Genomic DNA, 16148 nt, shown 5'->3' on the forward strand with positions numbered 1-16148 from the left:
GCCCAAGAGACTGAAGGAGCTGCCGAAGCCCAGAGAGGAATCTGGTAGCAGAGCCTGGGGCATAATTCAGATACCAGGGACCAACAGCCAGGACTAAGACCCATGTTTAAAGACTGCAGACCTGTGCTTCACCACCTGCCTGCCCACCAATCCTGCTGTGAGCCATGCCAGTGTGGGATGCTGCAGAGCGAGAAGGCAACCAGGAGCACTCTGTTTGCTTCCAGAGACCTTTCCCAATCATGCAAAGACCTGGCTCTTCATTTGAGTGCTAATTCTCACTCTCTTTCATCCCAGTTTTTTGCAGCTTTTCCACAAATCCAGAATACATTTGAGCGATCAGCACAATGTTTAGTGAGAAAATCGTATGCTACATTTCCGCTTGGCATGATTTTGAAATGGTTAAGCTGTTAAGCCCTGAAAGGGAAGTTTTAAGAATACCGTGAATAAAAGAAGCCAAAAACAAAAATAAACCAACAGCAGCAAAATTAGAGCATGACATAAAGGAACCATTTGGATGGATCCTTTTTTCCAGAGAAATGGTGCATGCTGGCTGCTCCAATGTCAGGATCTCTGCAGTTGTGTGGCACTTGGACTTTCATTACAATGGCAGAGAAAAAAAGTGGAAAGTCATCACTAGCACACAGGAGAGGGAGGAAGTTTTCCTAAGCTGTCACCAAATCCCTTACAAACTTCTCTAAACCATGGCCACATCATCCCTGAGGCTGCCTTTGCCCCACTCTGTCCCAGCAAGGGAGATGCTATCAGAGCAGGAAGGGGCTGCCTGACACACACATAAGGACAGGCAGTGGTCCAGGGTGGGGTACTCCACCCAGAAATGCTTGTATAACCAGATTTTCCAGACAAACTCTTCCAAGGAGAAGCAAATCCTGCCCCAATGTGTGTCTCACACAACACAGCCCCAGTGATGCTGGTCTAAGGACAGCAGGTTCTGCCCAGAGTGTTCTGGGGCAGGGGGGACTCCCCACCTTCACCCAGCCAACTTGATTCACACAGTGCAGCGACAGCTGAGTGGCCCCTCTGTCCCCTGTGCCACCCAGAGGTCCCTCCTGAATTATGCATGGCTTTGCTGCTGTGCACCCTGACTCAGTGACTTGTGCAGCCAGATACTGGCTGGAGGACACAGCTCAACCACGACCACTTTACACTGATTTTTGTCATAAAATGTGATACAATGCCGGATCAAAAGACCTCCCAGAATCCATACATGTGACAATGTCCCACTCCAGCTGTGACACAAAGCATTAAGGTAATGACATCTGCATTCATGTCTGCTACTTTTAGGTCCACCCAACCCAGAGCAGCTGAGAGGAACAAGGGCTCTCTTCCTCCCACTCCAGCCTCCCCTGAGCCACTGTAAAGTGTTTGCCAGTCAAAGAGTTCCTGCAAGAGAGCCTTCCCTCCTGGGAGGGCCTGGATCAGAGACATCAGGTCAGGTCATCTACAAAGGTAATGGTGGGAAAAACATCATTCCTGAGCACATTCATGTCTGTGCACATCTGTGCAGAGGTCAGGCACGCTCTGGGTAAGGGCACCTCCTGTCCAGTTCTGTACCCTGACCCAGCTTCAGCTGGGAGTGATAAAGAAGATGAACAAACAGCCAAAACCAGCCCTTTCCTCCACGCCCTACAACTTCTCCAGCTCCTCCTTCTTTCTGAAGTGCCAAAGGATCTCACACTGGGTCTGCAGACACAGGATGAAGCCCATGACCTGTACCCCAAATACCTCTGCTCCCCCAGAAGGCAGGAACCTGAGCAGTCAGCCCACCACCCATATCCACTCTGGGAGGAGTTCTAAGACTTGTCCAGACAAAGTCAACACCACTGAGCCACCACTGGCAAAAGTTCTGCTTCAAAAAAGAAACTGAGCTGCACAGACCCAGAGTCCTCCCTCCTGCTTCACCCTCCTTGAAACTGCAGCTCCTCTGGAAAGCTCTCTGTCTCCACAAGCAGAAACTCTCATATATGATGTGCTGACAAAATGCTGGGATTTCATTTTTATTGGACAGAAAAAGCCCCCTCTGCACGTGCCCCTCCCCTGATCACAAACAGCATCTCTGCATCTGCTGAGCACCCTGAAGCACAGCACACACAGGAGCAGGCCACAGCACATGGTGGCCTGCAGAGGACTTGGGCTAAGGAAAAAGCACAGGTGCTTTATTGCAAGTCAAGGGCCAGCACTTCCACAAGGAGGAGATTTTTACTCTGCACTGATTTTTATAGCACACACTGCTTCTGTGGTGTGGTCTCAAAGAGCCCTGCTTCTCCTCACTCTGGGAGGGAGCCTGGCAGCCTCATCCCAGGACACTGCCTACACTTCAGGCAGAGGGAGTAATTCCTCTGGGTAAGGTGGGTAAGAGCACAGTGCTGCTCGTGCTCAGGGATGCACTCACCTCCCACCAACCTCTAGTGCATGTGGGCTCCAAGTTGCCTTTTATTAATTCAAACTTCCTCCATCCCACTTCCAGGTGATCTAGTGAGATCCATGGGAGGCTGGAGCTGGAAATTCAGATGATTTACAGAATAATACCGAAACAACTATGCATCTCTTTTTCTCCTCCATCTGAAGTGCCATGTTATCAAATGCTAAAATTCTTTAAAGAAATTACTGGGCAAGTGTCCTTATTATTGCAGCACCAAAGAATAAAAAAGCAAGGGCAAAAGTAAATCCATATCAGTGGAGGAGGACTCCTGTCCATGGGCATTTCTCCACACTGGCAGCCTGGGGACACTCAGTGCAATACACAACTTCATGACAAAAGGTGCTGAGAAGGTGCTGGTGAAGAAGGGAAACTGTTTTTCCCTCCCTTTTGTTTTACAAGAGTTTCTGCTGGCACTGGCTCCTGGACATGTGTTTCACCATGCCCAGCTGAGCATGTTAACCCAGAAGCACAGACCCAGGCCCTGCTGCCTGTGGGCTCCACTGTGGATCAGCTGGCTGATGAGGAAAAGGTTTGTTTGCATTGCTGGCATTTGGTATTTGCAGCATGCCCAGAGCACAGGAGTTAACCTTCACACCACACACTTTCCTGAATGCAAAATCCTCCTAGCAGCCCTCTGTGCCATCCCAGGATGGCAGGGCAAGGTCACAGCACCCAGCTCTGTCCCAGGCTCCTGTGACTCTGCTAAAGCCACCGTGGGCTGAAGCAGCCCTCAGGCTCCACTCAAACACATCAAGTATTCAGTCCTCAGCCAGGGAGCTGGGAAACACCAGGAGAGCCTGGAAGACAAGCAGTTGTGTTATCAGGCATTCATCATCAGGAATGAGAGCACACAACTCAACACGAGTGTCCTCCACTGGCTTCAAGGGCACACATGCATTGAAATTCCCAGCAGATTCGGGGATCTTGTTTGCACTTCCATCACAGCCACGGCCAGAAGCTCTGAAGGCTTTCCAGGCAAACCCAGGGGTTCCAGCAGGACTGGCAGCCTTGGTTTGCACCTGTGCAGGGCTTTGTGGATGCTCCTGGGAGAGTGATGCAGGGGGTTTTGCTATTTATTAATTAGAAGAGTGGTTTACGTATTTTAAATGGAAAGGTAGAGGAGATTTTCCTTTTTTTTTTCTTTTATTTATTTTTAAATTGTTCCAATCATCAGAACTTCTTGCCACAATGAACAACCAGACAGTTGTCATGTTACCTCAGATGTATCATGGCAAGCAGCTAATCCTGTTGGTCATAAATCATGTCCCTTTCAATCTCCATTATATAGCCAGAGCAAATTTGTTATGATGCATGTGTCATTACACACCAATGCCTTTCCATTATCATATAACTGGATACCCCCAAGGTTTGTAATTTGCAGTATAATAGTAATTTTTAAAGAACCATTGGTAATCAATAGCTCTCAGCATCACTGTCAGGATCATTTGCAAAACAAATAACAACACTGATCTCAACCAACTTTACAGGAGGGATATTTAATCCCCATGAACTGCATTATATGATGGATAAGCGAGGAATCCTAGACTATGTATCATGTATTTTCCTTGGATTAAATATCACTTCAATCAATGTTGCTCCCAGCTGTACAATGCTGTCTGTGTTTTCACTGGGTAATGCTGAAGTATTGTTTTACAAATTGACACCAGCTACGTGCTGGGCAACAGAACCCCACGGTGGGTGTGAGGAGGGGGCACAGGCAGGGGCAAGGCTGATGTGATGCTCAGGGCAGCAGCCAGCAAGGCTGTGCTGGGGGCACAGGGGGCTGCAGGGACCCCCAAACAGGGCACTGCTGCACCTTGACCACCACCCTGCTGTGGTGGGGTGAGCACGGATGGTCCTGAGCCCTGAGAGACTGAGCAGGGCACAGGTGATGCTCCCTCCCAGCGTGGGTTTGCTCTGCACAGACCTGCCCTGGACAGCAGAATGCCCAGCACAGCCTCTGTGCCACAAGGGAATGAGCAGCACGAGGAGGTGCAGCTCTCAGCCCCGTGTCCACACAGAGCTGGGGTTTAACCAAGGCACCCTGTAACTCCACAAAATGCTGTGTAGTATCAGCTAAGAGGTTCAGTCATTGCCTCACCATCTAACAGGGCAGCAAACAAATTGTACTTATTGTTTTTTCCTTTTCCTTCAGCATGCACAGGCAGAGGCTGGAATTTGGAAGGCAGCTGCACCCCAATCACCCTGCCCTGCCTGTGGTCAGTCTGTCCATCTGCACTCCAGGTCCTGACACCCTTCAATGCAGCTTTTCCATGTAAAAATGGGGGCACAAGCAGCTGATGCAGCCGGACCCTGTGCCAGCAGTGGATGGAGAGACTCACAGGGACATCACTGGCCTTGGGCTGTGCCTCAGCCCAGGGCTCCTAATGAACACCTCCCAGGTCAGATCAAACACCATGCCTGTGCTCCAGCAGCTCACAACCAGCCAGCCCGAGTGACCTGTTGCATGGCCAAGAGCCAGCCAGCACCTGCCCCTTCCCTTACAGATGGCTTTCTGAGGCATTAAATCCACATTTAAATTTTCTACTCAGTTCTGCCTCTCCGGAGCTCTCCAGCAGAGCCGTATCTCGCTCCCTGCAGCTGGAGACACCTTTAGCAAAATCTCCAGCTCCTACTGATGTGGAAAAATTCATGCATTTCTCTCCTTGTGTAAGCATGGGTCTGGCATTCACGGCACTTCCCAGAGATAAGCCCCAAATCGCTCATCGCTAGAAACCCCGCACTTGGGTGAGGGCAGACAGAGCTGGGATGAAAAAACCCCACCCTTGGACCCTAACTAAACACTTCAGCTGCTGGAGATTACAGAATCCTATTTAGTTATACCAGAGAGCATTTTTTCACAGAGGAAACATCATCAATCTGGCTCTAGGAAGCCAGTCAAATAAAAAATTTTGGAAGGAAGAAGAAATCCAGCTTGCTTTGGTTCATTTTTAGAGACAAATGTGGTTTAGAAATGAGATTAACTGGGTGTCCTGGCACCCCTTCCCGCTCAGCAGCACCTCAGCTGGGCTGTGCACTCCTGCAAGCTCCTGGCTGCCCCAAGGAAAATGCCATTAAAGAAAACACAGCTATTTTTAAAGCTAGGACAAATTCTCCTCCCAGTTACACCAGTGACCTCGTGACTCTCCACAAGGTTGGGCAGGCACAGCTCTGATTTGGGGCTATTTTGAGCATCCTCCAGAGTCACCAGGCACCCAGCAGGCAGAAGGCACTGAGAAGCAGGATGAGGCCCTTGTCTTCAGACAGTCAGACACAACCTGTTAAGACAGCGATAACTTCCACCAACAAAAGAATAAAATATTAATTCCCTTTTGAAGTAAAAAACTCTAACCAGCACCACTTCCCCCTCATGCACATGGGCCTGAGCAGGGCTGGTGCTCACTGCTGCTCCTGCTGCCATCCCCACTCATTCATCACACATGCACATGTAGTACAAACTCATTCAGGGCTCCTCTGCAGATGAAATATTTAAATGGTTTATACTTTGCTATCCCTTTTAAATAAGATGGAATTGCCATAAACAGACTTGGGCTGACTTGCTCTCTCTCTCCACCACCTTTTCTTCCTTTAATATTCTCCCTGCAGTTCCACCAGGCTGCATCCAGGTTGATTCAGGAGCTCCATGGGCACAATCCATGCTGGTAAATGGATGGAGCTCCATGGATGTTGCAGATATTGCAGTGGGATGAGGAAGCAGCTTGTGCTCTCTAGAGCAAGCACATGGGCCGTGGTGTGACTGAGGGGATGTCACACATGAGGAGATGCAGAGCCTGGGCTTTCCAGTCTGCATTTCACCAGTTGGGATGAACACAACCTGCCCTGCCATCTGCCCCAGCCTGTGTGTGCTGCCCTTTTCAGGAGCTGCTGCTCCCACCCCGCATTTTGGCTGCTGGTGACACCAACAAAAGCAAACCCTTGGCCAAGCTGGCAGACAAGACATGGCCAACATGCAGTATTGCTGCTGATGTGTTGACACACCACCCAAAACCTTCAAGAGCACCAGGCTTGAAGGAATTTCCCAGCTTGTGTGGTCCAAGGAAGATGTAGCCACAACACAGAGGCTTTCTCCCATCTCCCAGGTGTCCCAGCAGGCTGCACACACACAGGCTTCAGCAGCAACCCTGATGGACAACGACTGAGCCAAGCAACCAGAAATTCTACCCAAATTCACCCCCACGTTCTCACACTGGAGGCCAGGGCACCCAGAGCTGCTGCCCCTGGTGCAGGGGGAGAGGGGACACACCCATGGGCAGGGAGGGAAGATCTCTCCCTTCCCTGCAGAAGCCTGGAGATGGAGAAGGCTTACAGCTGTGTCCACATCCATATGCATAAGAGAACAGGCCCTGATCCAGCACACGCTTACGTCAATCTGCCGTCACCAAGATTTAGGAGAACGTTTAAAATTAAACAAAAATTTCCTTGCACTGCAAAACTAAGGACAAAGAAAGCAAGGAAGTCTTGTGGGTGGTGCAGAAGCAGGTGTTGAAGGACCTGGTCCCAGCAAGGCTCTGGTACTGACACCCCAGATAACCCTGGGCATGTCCAGGTTCACCCACTGAATGCAGCTGCCAGCTCTCTGGATATCATTCTGATGACAGGTAAGGGGCTCTCAGATGGTCACAGACAGCCTGACCAGCTCAGGAGGTCATTTCCCTGCTGGTCCCCATGCCTGGCTCTCTACAAGCTGTGTGCAGGACAGGTTACCTGTAACTCAGCACCTCCAGGACCCCACAAGCCCTGGCTCCGAGGAGCTGCTTGCAACCTAAACCACAGTAGTTAGGCAGCATTTGCAACAACACTTCAGATTTCACCTGCTGAAAATAAAGACAGTAGCTTTTCAAAATAAATAGGGAGAAAAAGCAAGATCAATAAGTGACACACACTTAATTCCCAAGCCAGCCTCATTAAAATGAAGTGTGTTATTCTGTTTACCCCCACAAATAAGAGTTCCAGTGCAAAAGAGAGTGTGCTGTCCTAAGGGTTATACAAGTTGATGCCGTTTTATGGCTGTTTTGTTAAGACTGGGACTGGAATGGACAAAAAAAAAAAATCATAACATGAATCATCCATTCTTTATTGACAGAGAGGATGAAAAGCCATGCAGAAAGTTTGGGGCTTTTTCTTAAAGACAATGTGGTATTACAGAACCTACAAGCTAGTCCACAACTGGAAAGGATTTTAATATAGAAGAGGACTTTTCTGCAAAACTGTTGGAGAATCACAGAATCATTTACATTGGAAAATATCTCCAAGATCATCAAGTCCATCAGTGAATCACAAGATTAACAAACTGACCCATACATTAACAATGAGATAAACTTCTCTGAACTTGGATGGGACTGTGATATTCATTTTTGCTTGTATGCATTATGGCTGGACTTTGTCTTTTAGGCTGTTTTCCAACCTAAATGACTATATGGTTTCTAATGAAGCTTTAAGAATCTCATCCCACAGATTTATTTCTCCATTTTTCTTTATACATGAAGCAGCTACACAAACTCCACAGCTCAATTTCTTCTCCTTTGTGAACTGGGACAGAGGGTGAAACATGTTGATTTATTGAAGTTTTCCCCTTGCTCCTCTGTGGTAGACATTCTCCAGAAGCAGTTGTATTATTCCTGAGCCCAGGCTCCAGCATTTCCATGGACAATGTGCAAAAGGAGCCAGGACAGCTGAGCAGCAGCAGAGGGGCTCAGCAAGGTGTGAATTCCCACCCACCCTGTGTGCACCCTCATTTCCAGCCCCACTGCCTGCTCAGCAGAGCTGGGCAGGGCCAGAGCTGCACTCCATCCCCCTCACTGTCCTGCTCTGCTGCACAGCAGAAGGTGTGCAGCCTGTCCCCAGCCCGGGCCAGGTCCTGCAGCCCCTGCGGACACAGGCTCAAGCCCAGGCAGCAGAGAAGTTCAGTGGTGCCAGAAAACACAGGAGACTGGCTTGAACACCCAGATTTTAAACACAAAGGGATTTCTAGCAGCTCTCCATCCCCCTTGGGCTGCACACCAGACCTTGCAATTCATTGTTCAGCACCATCTTCCCCGGGAGACAGCGGCTGGAAGTGGCATTACTGCAGTGCCCCCCTCACCCCCAGGAGGCAATCCACCAGTAGTCCATCCCTCACCCCCCTGGTCCTGATGGAAGCTGTGTCTGGCACACCCCTGATGTCTGCCCACAGCAGCCTTTGTACCTGCTTCACCCTGAGCAGGTGAGACCACCACGAGGGTTACAGGGTTTGCCTTCCAGCCCTGTCCTTTGGCAGGAGTAAAGCAGAAACAGGTACTTTTGCACTGCAAATTAGATGTTTAATACCTTTTTTTAATCATTGTCTTTTTTGCATTACTTTAACAGTACCTACCCCATATCTTTAAATCTATCCTTCTTTTGTGGGGCAGTGAGAGCTCAGAAGGTTGAGTGGGAAGTGCCCCTACAGTGCTGTTCCACACACCCCTGCTTTTACTCCAGGCCAGGCACAAATTTCTTAGCACAATGATGAAAAGAAACTACTTCAGCTTCTCAAGTGTCCCAGACTTTTTCCTGGTTACCAGACTGACCACTGTTTATGCTGGAGAGGGAAGGGTTAATTAATAATGTCACAAGATGAACCCCTGGGCCACACAGCTACCATCTCCTGCTTGGTGAACCACCAGCATTAAAGGAACCAGCACTGAGCTGGAGTTAAGACATTTATCCTTTGACAATTCTCCATTGCAACAACTTTATTTTGATGATAGGGGATGATTAATGCTTACAGCCACTGTCATTTCCTTTGATAGATTTTTGGGGCTGTGGAGTGACATTTGCTCAATGCTCCGTTCCTGAAAAGCTGCACTGGTCGTAGCGTGGAGGAGAGGGATGCTCCATGAATCAGCCATCAGTAACCTGCCTCTGCCAGCTGCAGGTGGCCAGGAGAGATACTGTGAGGAACTGGGGGGGGTCCACGGAAAGCTTTGACTGGTAAAGGCTGTGGAGCAAGAGGAGAGTGTGTTAAACAGTCAATGCTGTAAGAAATTGTGAGAATCTCTCTTACTCAGTAGAAAGAAAGGAGACTGTTGGTTGCAAACACCACAGCCAAGAGCTGCAGCAGACTTCGCTGTTTTGCCACAAACACACTGGAAGATCAGATCCTGAGAGAGACTGTCCGGGGCTGAGTCGCAGCCACAGCAAGCTCTCACAATCACTCTTGAAGGTAAAATACATCCAAAAAATAAGACTAATCAATCAGTAAAACAAGACAGACAAATGTCTCAACCATAATCTTCACTAACGGCATAAAAACCCAACCCAACCTAGAAACCTTAATCTTAACCCGTGCATCTCTGAGCTCCCCCCACCTGTAACATGAGGACAAGAGTCATTTCTCTCACCCGGCTGCTGCAAGGTTCTCCTAATCAATCAGCTCATTAATTCATGCAAAGCATGAGACAGGCAGCAGATGGATGGCTTTACACAATAGTGTTTTCTACAGTGAAATATTCCTACTTAATTCTCCACCAGCAGCTGCCTGCCCACTCTCATCACACCAGCACAGAGTGGTCCAGGCTCACACAGGGACACCCGTGAGTTCCAGAGCAGCAGAGCCTCCTCTGGATCCAAACAGCACCCGGTGCCACATGGAATTCCCTGGCTGGAGACACCCTTTCACAAGGGCTTCTTAACAGACTTGATTTTCCTCATATTTAAAAGCTGTCTCAGGAGCGTAATGATTTTAGATTCACTCCGCGCCGCAGTCAATCAATGGAGCGGCGGCTGCCGGTGCCTGGCGAGCGGGCGGTGATGAATGGGGCTTTGGAGGCTGCTCCGCTCGCTCCGAGCGAGAGCAGAGCGTGGGCAGAGGGTGGGGAAGAGAGGCAAAGCCAGCGACAAAAATTAAAAGGGAGAAATGGGGTGGGGGGTAGAAAAGCCCAAACTGCTCGCTGCGAAGTTGGGACAAGCGCGGGTCTGGAAGGCATCGCTTGGAGGGAGCAGTCTTGGCTTGCTTTGCTCTCCCTGATCCATCCCACAGCTTGAATAAACCAGGTAATGCATTTGTTTTAAGCAAGTGCTAACCTCAAGCTTGGCTTGTGGCAAGGACCAGAGCCCTGGCACCAGCACCCACCCGCACGTGTGCCACTGACCCAGCTCTGCTTTCCAGGAGCTGCCCAAGAACAAATGGGAGCAGCTCTCGGGAGCACATCTTCCCTGCAGACACAGCAGTGAAGGGCACAGCAGCAAAGGTGCTGTCCCTCAACCTTTCCCATGCAGAAGCAGGCAGACAAGCCCCACGGGGTTACAGACAGCTCCCGGTGCCCCCATCCCTGCACAGAGCCAGGACGAGCAGCCCTGTGTGCCGCACTCACCCCAGAGGGACAGGGAGCACCCATCCCTGCAGGTGCCATGAGTTTCCAGAGAGGAAAAAAAATCAAATAATCCCATTTGGGGGAGGCCAAAGGGCCTAATCCTGTCCCAGCATGCTGCAGATCACCCTGCTCTACGGAGAACAGATGCTGCTCAGCATTCAAAAGGAGCTGCTTCAGATCTGGGCTCTTTTTCTCCCTCTTCCTCCTATTACGGGGTCAGGCCAGTACTGTGCAGCCTGTCAGTGTAAAAAAAAAATATTTAAAAAATCATAATACAGAAAACTGGTATTCCCAAAGAAGCTGCAGCTTGTGGCATAAGCATCAGAGCTGAGGGTTACGAGTCTCACAAACCAGAGAGGGTAAAGAGTCGAAAATGAAACTCACCACACCAGCAAAATAAAAATATGATGCAGTAAATTAATGATGTTGCTCTAATTTGAGAAAACACTAATTAAGAATGTGTAATTGAATTAATGCATTATTTAGAAACCCCAGCAAATCCTGAGTGGGAATATAAATGCATTATAGGGTTCCTTTGACATTAAGTCTCTCTCATACCTCACTACCCACAATTTATTTTAATGTCACCAGAATCTCCAGATTTATTTATGTCCTTGCCATTGACCACTGCTTTACATTTATCCCACATATCAATATCCTCTCTCCTCAATTCCACACACTCAAGTGCTCCATATGGGGTGGTGATCACCATTTGATAAGTCATAAGTAAGTGCAATTAATTAGCTCAGCTCATCAACCACTTCCCCTCCCAATGCCCTGCAGCCACAGATCTGGGTCTAATTTGTTTAGAGCCTGGAAAAACATCAAATACCTCATTAGAAAATAAATCCATCTCCTATAAATACATTTTTTCTACAGCTTCAAGTGTTGGTTTGCCCCATGTTACACTGGGAAAGGCCCTGCACATGCAGGACCTAAACCCAGCCCAGAATAGGTCAAGAAATCAATATCATCACATTGTGAAAATAGAAGAAAACAGTACCTCAGGGAAAAGGGTTGGGGGGAAAGTCAGCCCCTCAAATGTATCACAGCACCTGTGAAATGCCCTGAGATCATGCATTTGCAGCTGACATGGTTTAGGAGTGCTTTGGGTATTTAGCAAGAGGCTTTACAAACATTATTATTCCCTCATTCTGAGCCCTTCAGAGCAAGGGTTAGGGTTCTTATTACCATTTCTAGGAAGAGACACAAATACACCAAAAAGAAAGAAATAAATCCAGTTAAATTGTTTAAAACTGCTAAAGACTCTTTTAAGGAAAGGAGCAAGAGAAAATAATGCAGGCAAATCCAAGTTCACATGCATACATATAGCTCTGGGAAAGGGAAGAAAGAAGCAGCACTAAAGTGCCTTGTGTTAGGTATGAGCATACACTGTAGCAAAATATGTATGCTGTTTATAAAACATATTGGAAGACTTTTCCCTAAAAGATGCCATAGAGAGTATAAAATTTTATGATCTCTGCCTGTCCATTTTACAAAGATATACACAAACAAGTAGCCAAATCTGCCTGCAGTTTAACTCCATTAAATCCAATGAATGAGTTTGGCCCACGAAAACTCTGCACTTACTGTAATAAAGTTAAAAGCTGATAGCAGCTGATACAGTAAAACACATACATTTCCATACACTTATTCCTGCAGATTTAAAAATACGAATGAGTTCAGAGATTGCCCTTGTCCAGCTCATAAAGAAATGCTGGAATAGGAAAGAAAAAAAAACCCCAGATCTTGGAGATTTTCCCACTGAATCCCTCTAAGCACAAAGGAGAGAGGGGTAGGGAAAGCCGGCAGAGTTGTGGTAATTTGGCTTTTCTGAGCCATGAATACATCAAATGTGTGTGTTAGAACAATCCCCTGATGGCTTGGTCCCCAAGAGGGGCAGGACCCCACCCAGCAGGAACAGGGGTCACAGCTCTGGGACCCCACTTCTCCCTCATCAGTCCCCAGAGAGGACAAGGAGCTGTCAGGGCACAAATGTGGGATGCTCTGCTCCCTGAGGGAGCTGTCCACACTTCCATCAGCTGAGGGCTTTCCTCATGACAGTGGTTCTACAGCCACTGGGCCATCTTTAGCTGTGCCTTTAACCCCACATTGCACGGGGGACCAGGGCAGGTAGTGCAGAGGCCAAGCCCAAACAACAGATTTAAGCCTGCCCTGACAGATAGGCATTTTGGGTTTGTTTATTGAGGTGGTTTTTCAAACATGCAGCTTTCTCACGGGCTCCTGCCATCACCACACCAACTCACATCTCCTCCTCCCCAGCTTCCTTACCCAGGCTCATAAACTCCTGCACCCTCAGTGCCACCTCCCCCAGACCCTCCTGCCCCAGCTCCTCGTGGTCCATGGAGGCTCCAGGTCCCCCTCACTTGGAGCTATCTCTCCCAACTTTTTTCTTTGATATTTATTATTATTTGCTCCTATTACAGGGATGTCTCAGGGACTGAGATAACCCTCATGCTGGGTACATACACTCCCCACTCAAGCAGCCAAATAACACCACACAAATCATTTCATGATCTTTGTCCTTTTTTTCCTCACCGAGCCCCTGGCACTGCTCTGAACTCTGGACAAGGCTCAGGGTCTCCAGTCCCTTCACCCCAAGGTTCTCACAGACCTCCTGCTTTCACAGCTCTGCCTCCCTCCTCACCCACAGTTTGGGCAGTGTGTGACTCCATAGCTGTCCCATGCAGCTCCACACAGCTCCTCTCCTCCTCATCAGCCTCCTCTGGGCCCAGTTTACTGCTGGCCATCAGATCTCCATCTCCCCACACCAGACACTCCACCCCAAGGCTGTCCTGACATCAGGCTCACTCCAACCCTCCCCAAGCCCTAGGTTTGCAACACCAAGAAAATCCAGCAGCTGCACGAAATCATGCCAAACACTGCTCAAGGCTGTGCTCCTTGCTCATGCCCCCTTTACAGCCTCCACAGTAGCTTCCCATCTCCTCAGCCCTGCACCTCATAGCCTTGTTGGTGACTCCACAGCTGCCTCCCCACTGCCCAGAGCAGCACAGCTTATCTGCAGCAAGCCCCAGCCCCTCATCCTCTTCTCCTCAGGCTCCTCACTGCCCTGCAACAGCTCCTTCCCTCTGCCCCACCAGACTTCCCAGTGCCCTTTGCTGAAAAACCACATAATCCCAGGCTTTTTCTTCCCCTGGAGCTAATGCAAATTCACAGCCAGTCCTGGCAGCTGGGATGCTGCAGGTGATGTTCTACTGCTGGGGCTTTTCTCAGCATGAAATCCAGGTCCTGGAGCAGCCAGCAGGGAGGAGCACCCTGACCAGCATGGCTGGGATGCTCCTGGGTGCTGCTTTCTGTGTCCCTCTGGAATGCAGGGCTTCACTGACATAACCCACTCACTTATCCCCAGCACATACATGGAGAAATAAATATTGGAAAAAAATTGCCCAAGGATGGGGCTGAGACTTGACAAACAGATGGAACAGCTCTGGGTTCTCCAGGGCATGGACCTCGTGCCCTGTCCCCATCACAGTTCCTCCAAGCTCAGCATTACACCCAGAGCTCAACTCCTAAGCCTCAGAAGCACTGACCACGTCCTTCTGCTTGCATGCATCGTGCACTCCTGTGTTTAGCATAGACAGGAGAACCAGAATACATAATCCACAGCTCACAGTAACAAACCTTGCACCTAGAACAAGCCAAAAGCCTGACCTTTCATAGTTAAGCATCCTGGTGAGAGGTTAGATCTTGTGTTTTCTGATCATCAAACAGGGAAACATTAGCCAGACAGGGAGAACAAGCTCTTATCTAGACCTGATTTCTCTCCCCTCCAGGGGATCCTGTAGGATATTTCAGTTCTCTCTCGCTCGCTGTATGATTCTTCCATCCCCCAGTAGCTTGAAATCAGCCAAATTCACAATCTAATCTGGCCAGGAGTCAAAGGGGAGAAAAATCAAGTCCTAATGCAGTGACTTTGAATGGGGAACTGAAGCCAATCAGAAAGGCATTATCGATCCCTGCTCGGAGCACCTCGGTCAGGGAGGGGGATGCTGCGGGCAGCCGCAGAGCTGCCCACCGCAGCCAGCCGGGGCTGCCCTGCCAGGCCTGCAGCGTTCCCAGCGGAGCTCCCAGAGCCTGCCCGGGCTGGGGGCCGGCAGGACGAGAGCACCAGCACGCCCGTGCCGCCGGTGGCGAGCACCGGCCCCGGGCCAGCACCGGCCCCAGGCGGGCACCGGCCCCCGTGTGTGCGGGAGCGTGGCCCGTGTGCTGCCCGCAGCGCTGTGTTTGTGGGCAAACACTCGCACTGTGCATCGCCTGGGCGCGGGCCCATCTGCGGGAGCCGCTCCGCGGGACGGGCTGTGCGCTGCCAGGGCTGCGCGCGTTCCCGTGCGGGGCAGATCTGCGGAGAGCCAAGGGCAGGGCAGGCAGGGCAGGGCAGGGCAGGGCAGGGCAGGGCAGGCAGGGTGTGGGACCTGTGCAGCACGGTCCCCGCAGCAGGCAGGGACAGGCAGCGGGTGGTTCAGCGGGGCAGGAGCGATCGAGGATGGCGAGCAGCCGGACAGGGCTGAGCTCAGCTCTGGGCATCCCTGGGTGCGATCCCGATGATCCGGCCCGCGTCAGCGCTGGCCACGGGCTCCTCTGCCTTATGTAACCACGGCAGGGACGGAGCGCCGAGGGGGGATGGAGGCCGGGGGGAGAGGAGCTCCCCACTGAGCCCCGAAAGCAAAGGGGACTCGGAAGACGCTGGATGTCCCCGGCAATGCAACTCCGCTGCCGCCGGGCAGGCTGGCCCGGCTCGGGGCTGCCCCGGTGCGGAGCGGGTCCAGCCGCGGGGCTCAGCCCGGAACCCTCCAAAGCCGGCGGGCTCGGGGCGGCAGTACCGGGAGAGGAAAGGAGTCCTAGGAAGTTTAGGGACTCCACATTTTGCAAGGAGTCAGGAGGAAAACATGCTTCCTAAAAAAAAATCCCAAACCCATGCAGGGTCCCGGTAGCTCCTGTCCCCCTTTGGCTGTGCCCCCCATCCTGCCATCCCTGGCACCGCGGGGCCGTGCTGCACCGGCACCCCCTTACCTGCCGGCGTCACGTCTGCTGCTTGCCTGCCCTGCTCCGGCTCTTCCTCCTCCTCTCCTTCCTCCTCCTCTCTCCCTCTCCCTGCTGCTTGGGGCTCTTTATGGAGATTCATTCATTCATGCCTTCCCATCGGTCCCTCAGCCTTTCCCTGCCTCCCGGAGGCAGACCGTGTGACGCCTCGCCCCTTTCCAGCCACTTTCTGTTGTCACAGAGCGGCGCTGCCCCAGCCCGGAGCGGCGGCCGGGCTGGGACACGCGTGGGCAGCACCGGCCCGGGGGAGCGTCCCCAGCGCGGGGTGAGGG

The 16148-nt window shown here is 50.7% G+C and overlaps 1 protein-coding gene across 1 annotated transcript in view; it reads right to left on the reverse strand.

The window, feature by feature from the left end:
* The window catches only part of ELFN1 (extracellular leucine rich repeat and fibronectin type III domain containing 1), a 101580-nt gene extending 85643 nt beyond the window's left edge, over window positions 1–15937 (reverse strand). Inside the window, exon 1 of the mRNA XM_039732648.1 lies at window positions 15847–15937. The gene's annotated coding sequence lies outside the window, so the exon portion shown is untranslated. The remainder of the gene's footprint in view (window positions 1–15846) is intronic.
* Window positions 15938–16148: the final 211 nt, after the last annotated feature.

The sequence above is a fragment of the Passer montanus genome, unplaced genomic scaffold (genome assembly GCF_014805655.1).
Source record: "Passer montanus isolate IOZ18808 unplaced genomic scaffold, ASM1480565v1 scaffold8, whole genome shotgun sequence".
Classification (NCBI taxonomy): domain Eukaryota; kingdom Metazoa; phylum Chordata; class Aves; order Passeriformes; family Passeridae; genus Passer; species Passer montanus.